This window comes from Mus caroli, unplaced genomic scaffold (assembly GCF_978045245.1).
Source record: "Mus caroli unplaced genomic scaffold, Mus_caroli_1 scaffold_10, whole genome shotgun sequence".
Lineage (NCBI taxonomy): Eukaryota > Metazoa > Chordata > Mammalia > Rodentia > Muridae > Mus > Mus caroli.
The window spans coordinates 123,406,875-123,413,412 of record NW_028227265.1 but is presented as its reverse complement, the minus strand read 5'-3'; the positions used below and the strand labels follow the sequence as shown (position 1 = coordinate 123,413,412).

At 49.0% G+C, this 6,538-nt stretch overlaps 1 pseudogene; it reads left to right on the top strand.

Moving 5' to 3' along the window:
• Positions 1-3,576: 3,576 nt before the first annotated feature.
• On the top strand, positions 3,577-6,193 carry LOC147002544 (pre-mRNA-splicing factor SYF1 pseudogene; annotated as a pseudogene).
• The last annotated feature ends 345 nt before the right edge of the window (positions 6,194-6,538 follow it).

Sequence of the window (6,538 nt, the reverse complement as noted above, 5' to 3'; positions counted from 1 at the left end):
CCTACAGCAAAAGGGAACAGATGCAGAGACCTGCACCCAATCATGTTGAAAGAGAGTCCGAGGAACACATAGCTCTAAATGGGATTTCTATCTAATACCACCCCTCAAAGCTTGGGAATCCCAAGCAAAAGAAGGTAAGAGAGTATAGAAACCAGAAGAACAAGTCCAATTGAATCAATTAATGAACGCACTGACTTTGAAACAGGAAGAACAGGGCCTGTACAATCTACATCCTTGACTCTGCAAGCTTTCAACTTACTATTTTTATCAGACTACTAAGGTTGTGAATGAGTGAAAGGTTGTGAATGAGTGAGTCTATGATTCTTTTGCCTGCACTTGGAACTAACTCTCCTTTCATTCAGTTGCCTTGACCAACCTCAATGTGATAGTTTTTTGCTTTATCTTATTATATTTTATTTTGTTAAAAATAAATAAATCCCCTCTCCTCCCCTCTCTCCTCTCCTTCTCCCTCTCTCTCTCCCCTCTCTCTCCTTCTCCCTCTCCTCTCTTTCTGTCTGTCTCCTCTCTCTCTTCTCTCTCCTCTCTCTTCTCTCCTTCTCACTCCCCCCACTCTTTCTCTCACTTGAAAGAGAAATATGATATCCCATTCAATCCTTTACTTACAGGAATACTTTTTGAAATAAAAGGACACAGGAAAGAAATAGATTAGAATGCCTCTGTTGAAAACAGCATGGGGTTGTGCTGCCCAGACTTCCCCTTGGCTGAAGGGACAAAGTAAGTAGGAGAGGCATGGGAAGCTGCCAGCAAATGCCTCCAGCAGGCAGCAGGGGCTCAGCCCTGTTTGTGCCCAAAGCCACCTCCTCCCAGGGAGGGCAGCCCACTGCTCAGGGTGAAGGTGGAAATGTGGGCTTTTCTGTACCTTCTGGGACAAACGTGGCATTGTATCTTCCTTTCAAGAAGCTGAGCTGCAATTCTCTAATTATTCTGTCTTTTATAAATGACATGTATGTTTATTAACACATTATGAATTATGACTTGATCTACAAATATTTTGGCCTATTACCTCATTCAAATAAATTAAGAAATACTCCTTAAAAAATACCTAGAAAACCTTTCTCTCCCATTCTCTTAGCCTGCCTCTCCCTGCCCTCTCTTCTCTTATTCGTTTTCTTCTTTTTGTGTTTTTAAAAAGGATTGTATTTTTATTTAAAATTGTGTGTATGTTGTGTCTTTGTGCATGAGGAGGCATTTCCCAGCCAATATTTTGTGTTCTCTCCAGTTAAGAATTCTAAAATATAGCTCATACCATCTATCTATCTATCTATCTATCTATCTATCTATCTATCTATCTATCTATCTATCTATCTTGCATGTCCATCCACCCTTCTACCCACCTACCCACCCATCCACCTATCCACCCACCCACCCACCCAGCCATCCACCCTTCCACCCAGCCATCCCCACTTCCACCCAGCCACCCTTCCACCCACCCATCCACCCATCCACACATCCATCTAAGACAGGGTCTCACTATATGGTCCTGGATGGCCTAGAAATTGCTATGCACACTGGATTGACCTTGAACTCACTGAGATTAGCCTGCCCTGTTCTTCAGAGTTCTGGGATTAAATACATGTGATCAAATTATCTTTTTTGTTTGTTTGTTTGTTTTTGGTTTTTTCGATACAGGGTTTCTCTGTGTAGCCCTGGCTGTCCTGGAGCTCACTTTGTAGACCAGGCTGGCCTCGGCCTCGCAGGGGCTGGGATTAAAGGTGTGTGCCACCACGCCCAGCTTAAATTCTTTTTAAAAAAAATAATTTAATTTTAATTTTATATGCATTAGTGTTTTTCCTGCACATATGTTTGTGTGAGGGTGTTGCATCAGTCGGAACTGCAGTTACAGACAGCTGTGAGTGACTGTGTGGGTTGAAGGACTTAGACCGGGGACCTCTTGAAGAGTAGCAAGGGCTCCTAAGTGCTGAGCCATCTCAAATTGTCTCTTAAAATGAAAATCTGATTAGTCACTGTGGTTGTTTGATTAAGAATGGTTTCCACAGATTCATATATTTGAAGCTTTGTCATTAGGGACTGGCACTATTTGAGAAAGATTAGGATTTGTGGCTGAGAGGGTGTGACCTTGTTGGAGGAGGTGTGTCACTTGCAGTAGGCTTTGATTTTTCAAAAGCCCAACCCAGGCCAGTCTCTCCCCTCTTCTCCTTCTCCTTCTCCTCCTTGTCGTCCTCTCTTCACCTGCTTCCATGCTGAAATAATGTAATGACCTCTGAAACTGTAAGTCAGCCCCAATTAAGGGCTTTATTTTAATTTTATTATTTTTTCTTACAAGAGCTGCCTTGGTCATGGTGTCTCCTCCTAGCAACAGAACAGGAACCACGGTGCTCATTTATCCTCCTAAATCCCAAGGACTTTCTTCCTGTTGCTCTTAAGACAAAGACCACACTTCTGAGGCAGAGGCAGGAGGGTTGTAAAGGGTTGTGTTGTGGTTTATTTGTTCTTGTTTTCTGAGAAGGTGTCATTGAAAGACCCCCGAAAGGAGACCCTCACTCAAGTCTCGGGACAGCCGCGAACCCAAGAAGACACTGAGACCGAACTCAGAGTATAGGAAGGAAGATTTAATAAAGGCACAACGAGTAAGCACATGAACCAGAGCTCTGGGGTCGAAACTCATACACCAAGCATGGTGTAGAGGAGAATCGACCACAACCCAAATTTTTCACAGGCTTATATAGGAAAAAGCCAAGGGGGGAGCAGGGTAGGAAGAGTACAAGTTTGCGTAACTAAGGGGTTTTGCCAAGGGTTTTTCCAAGGGGCTTTCCGTAACCAAGGGGTACCCTATCTATTGGAACATTTTGGGGTTGTACCAGGAGGCCCTTATCTCAAAAATGTTCTTGGGGTTGTTCCAGGAAGCCTTTATCTAAAAAATGTTCTTGGAACAGTCTTCAGTTGGGAGGGGGTCGGACTCTGGGGTGAAGAGTTCAGGAATGTACTCTGGGGTGAAGAGTTCAGGAGTGTTCCGGGAACAATCTCCAGATGGGAGGGGTAGGACTCTGAGTTGAAGAGTTCAGGTCTTCAGTAATTTTCCTCTTTCATCATGAGACTGGCCTCACATTTACTGCTCAACTGATCCTCCTGCCTCTCTCTCCTGAACACTGAGATTACAGATGTGTACCACTGTCCTGGTTAGATTTCTGACAACTTGGCAAAAACTACAGTCATCTGAGATGAGGGAGCCTCAATGGAGAAAATATCCCCATCAGACTATCCTGGAGGGCAGCCTGTGGGGCACTCTTTTCATTGGTGATTGATGTGGGATTAAAGCTGTATACCTACCACACCTGGTCCAGCCCTCCCCTCCAGCCCTACACCTTTTATCTGGGATTAAAGATGTGATGGAACACACCTTTAATCTGGGCTACACCTTCTGCTGGAGACAATATAAGGACATTGGAAGAAGGGAGCCTTGCTCTTGCCCTTTGCCTGCTTGCTGTGTGAGACTGAGTAACTACTAGATCCTTGGACTTCTATTCACAGCTGCGACTGAACCATTGTTGGGAATTGGGCTGCAGACTGTATGGGAGTGCCAGGAAGAAGGTGGTGATGGCGCGAGTTCCGCGTCCCTAGCGTCCGGACCTTATTTTTGAGGGAGAGGACCTTCCCTATGAGGAAAAAATCATGAGGAACCAGTTCTCTGTCAAATGCTGGCTCCGCTACATTGAGTTCAAACAGGGGGCCCCCAAGCCCCGACTCAACCAGTTGTATGAGCGGGCACTCAAACTGCTTCCCTGCAGCTACAAACTCTGGTACCGCTATCTGAAGGCACGCGGGGCACAGGTGAAACATCGCTGTGTGACTGACCCTGCCTATGAAGATGTCAACAACTGCCATGAGAGGGCCTTTGTGTTCATGCACAAGGTGCCACGCCTGTGGTTAGACTACTGCCAGTTTCTCATGGACCAGGGAAGGGTAACACATACCCGCTGCACCTTTGACCGTGCCCTCAGGGCACTGCCCATCACACAACACTCTCGCATCTGGCCCCTGTATCTGCATTTCCTGCGCTCCTACCCACTGCCTGAGACTGCTGTGCGAGGCTACCGTCGCTTCCTCAAGCTGAGTCCTGAGAGCGCTGAGGAATACATCGAGTATCTCAAATCCAGTGACCGGCTAGACGAGGCTGCACAGCGCCTGGCCACCGTGGTGAATGATGAGCGCTTTGTATCCAAGGCTGGTAAATCCAACTACCAGCTGTGGCACGAGCTGTGTGACCTTATCTCCCAGAATCCAGACAAGGTACAGTCTCTCAATGTGGATGCCATAATCCGTGGTGGGCTCACCCGTTTCACTGACCAGCTGGGCAAGCTGTGGTGCTCTCTGGCAGACTACTATATCCGCAGTGGCCACTTCGAAAAGGCTCGGGATGTGTATGAGGAGGCCATTCGCACGGTGATGACCGTGCGGGACTTCACCCAGGTGTTCGACAGCTACGCCCAGTTTGAGGAGAGCATGATTGCAGCGAAGATGGAGACTGCCTCTGAACTGGGGCGTGAGGAGGAGGACGATGTGGACCTAGAGCTGCGCCTGGCCCGCTTCGAACAGCTCATCAGCAGACGGCCCCTGCTTCTCAATAGCGTCCTTCTGCGCCAGAACCCACACCACGTCCACGAGTGGCACAAGCGTGTAGCTCTCCATCAGGGCCGCCCTCGGGAGATTATCAACACATACACAGAGGCTGTGCAAACAGTAGACCCCTTCAAAGCCACAGGCAAGCCCCACACACTGTGGGTTGCATTCGCCAAGTTTTACGAAGACAATGGACAGCTGGATGATGCTCGTGTCATCCTAGAGAAGGCCACCAAGGTGAACTTCAAGCAGGTGGATGACCTGGCAAGTGTGTGGTGCCAGTGTGGGGAGCTGGAGCTCAGGCACGAGAATTACGACGAGGCCTTAAAGCTGCTTCGGAAAGCCACAGCTTTGCCTGCCCGCCGAGCTGAGTACTTTGATGGTTCAGAACCTGTGCAGAACCGTGTATATAAGTCACTGAAGGTGTGGTCAATGCTTGCTGACTTGGAGGAAAGCTTGGGCACTTTCCAGTCAACCAAGGCAGTGTATGACCGAATCCTGGACCTGCGCATAGCCACACCACAGATCGTTATTAACTATGCCATGTTCCTGGAGGAGCACAAGTACTTTGAGGAGAGCTTCAAGGCATATGAGCGTGGCATATCACTATTCAAGTGGCCCAATGTTTCAGACATCTGGAGCACCTACCTGACCAAATTCATCTCGCGCTATGGGGGCCGAAAGCTGGAGCGTGCACGGGATCTCTTTGAGCAGGCACTCAATGGCTGCCCACCAAAATATGCCAAGACTTTATACCTGCTCTACGCACAGCTGGAGGAGGAATGGGGCCTTGCCCGCCATGCCATCGCTGTGTATGACCGTGCGACCAGGGCAGTGGAGCCAGCACAGCAGTACGACATGTTTAACATCTACATCAAGCGGGCTGCTGAGATCTATGGCGTCACCCACACTCGTGGCATCTACCAGAAGGCCATTGAGGTGCTGTCTGATGAGCATGCCCGTGAGATGTGCCTGCGGTTTGCAGACATGGAGTGCAAGCTTGGTGAAATCGACCGCGCCCGGGCCATCTACAGCTTCTGCTCCCAGATCTGTGATCCCCGGACAACTGGGGCATTCTGGCAAACATGGAAGGACTTTGAGGTCCGGCACGGCAATGAGGATACCATCAGGGAGATGCTGAGTATACGGTGGAGTGTGCAGGACACATACAATACTCAGGTCAACTTCATGGCTTCACAGATGCTCAAGGTGTCGGGCAGTGCCACAGGCACCGTGTCTGACCTGGCTCCTGGGCAGAGCGGCATGGATGACATGAAGTTGCTGGAACAGAGAGCAGAACAGCTGGCAGCTGAGGCAGAGCGGGACCAGCCCCCCCAGGGCCCAGAGCAAGATCTTCTTTGTGAGGAGTGATGCATCCAGGGAGGAATTGGCAGAGCTGGCTCAGCAGGCCAACCCTGAGGAGATCCAGCTGGGCGAGGATGAGGACGAGGACAAGATGGACCTGAAGCCCAATGAAGTCCGACTGGAACAGCAGAGTGTACCAGCTGCTGTGTTCGGGAGCCTAAAGGAAGACTGACCCCCTCCACACTTTTTCCTCCATGGTCCCTCCCCCATAACTACCCTTCTAATACAGCCCCTCTTTTTATATCAAACTGTACATAGGAACGGTGCCCTGTGCATGATGGGTCTTAAGATGTTGCCTTCAGAGATACACAGTGAAGCAAGGGACCAGTATACAAACACGCAGAGCAAGTATGTGCTTCTGGTGTCCAATCTGATGATTTTGGGCTCCATCCCCACATTTCCATGTTGCCCAGTAACCACTCCTTTCTGATGCTGCCCCCTGCCCACCCGCAGCTAAACTCTGTGGGTAGGAGCTGACTCTTGTGAATCCCTGCATCCCTGGCTCCCGGCAGTGATGGATGATAAAGGTTCATCCCTTCCTTATCCAGCGAGTTCTATTCTAGAAGTCTTTATA